The sequence below is a fragment of the Hyaena hyaena genome, unplaced genomic scaffold, assembly GCF_003009895.1.
Source record: "Hyaena hyaena isolate Hyena2069 unplaced genomic scaffold, ASM300989v1 scaffold_757, whole genome shotgun sequence".
Lineage (NCBI taxonomy): Eukaryota > Metazoa > Chordata > Mammalia > Carnivora > Hyaenidae > Hyaena > Hyaena hyaena.
This window is the reverse complement of record NW_024081392.1, coordinates 299,220-300,276: the sequence shown is the minus strand read 5'-3', so window position 1 is coordinate 300,276 and position 1,057 is coordinate 299,220.

The following is a 1,057-nucleotide window of genomic DNA, read 5'->3' as shown; positions in this document are numbered from 1 at the left end:
GCGAGTAACTACACAGAGAGCCTGATACATTGGTAGGTAGATAGATAGATCGCTTTTCTTTCAGGAGGAGAGTGAAGCGAGATCAATCAGTTCTTTCATTTTTGTAAAGCTCTTTAAAGATTGGCTTTCTCTTTTTCAGAAAGAGCAATTTAACCTTGGCTTCAGTAATGACATGACTTGTTGAATGACTTAATCTCTGATGAAATGAGTCTAAGTGGTTTAAGAATTAATTAAGTGGTTTCTTTTTTACATTTCAGGTAGCATTTTATCATGAAATACTTGAGCTTCTATCTTCGTTGTTTATACAGCACATATGTGTGCATAGCATTATTATGGGGATAAGAAAATAAGAGGAAGTTGAGTGACAAAATTTGAAACACTGCACTGAACAATTCTTGTAATGGTGCTAGATTATTCAGTATTCAGAATCCGAGTTATGAATTCCGTTATAAATTGTGACATACTTGTGTGTCTTGCTATCATGTACACAAACCCTACAGGTTCTTGGGCCTCATTTCTCTCCAGTAAGCATTCTGGGTTATCTGGATGTATATATTTTAACACGATGACACGACAGTATGTAATAATAGGTATATAGCCTGCTTTTATGCTCTAGATGATGTCCTGGGCATGCGTGCCTACCCCTCAGTCCCTCTCCAATGCTACTAAATAATATTTGGCTGTCTTGAATTTGACCTGAATATGAGTGTAGGCCAATAAAATCTTAAAGGCGGCTAACATGAGGATAACCATGTCCTGTAGGGTTAAGTTTAATTTTGTCAAAATTGTCTTTTCTTTTTCGTGTTAGCAAAATCATGTCCAGCAGTTCATGAAGATTTATATTTCTTCGAAAACATGACACTGTGACATTAGTGACATTTTCTGTTTGTCTACTTATGTCCCAGAAGAGGTAGCCACACGCCATGTGTATTTTCCGTTAATATATTTGCAAGTTGGTCTCACTGGCTGGTCTCTCAAAGATTTCCAGTGCCTAAAACATGTGGCATGAGCAGCTTTTTAGTAAGTGCAGAGCAGAGGAGGGAATGGGCAGAAACTG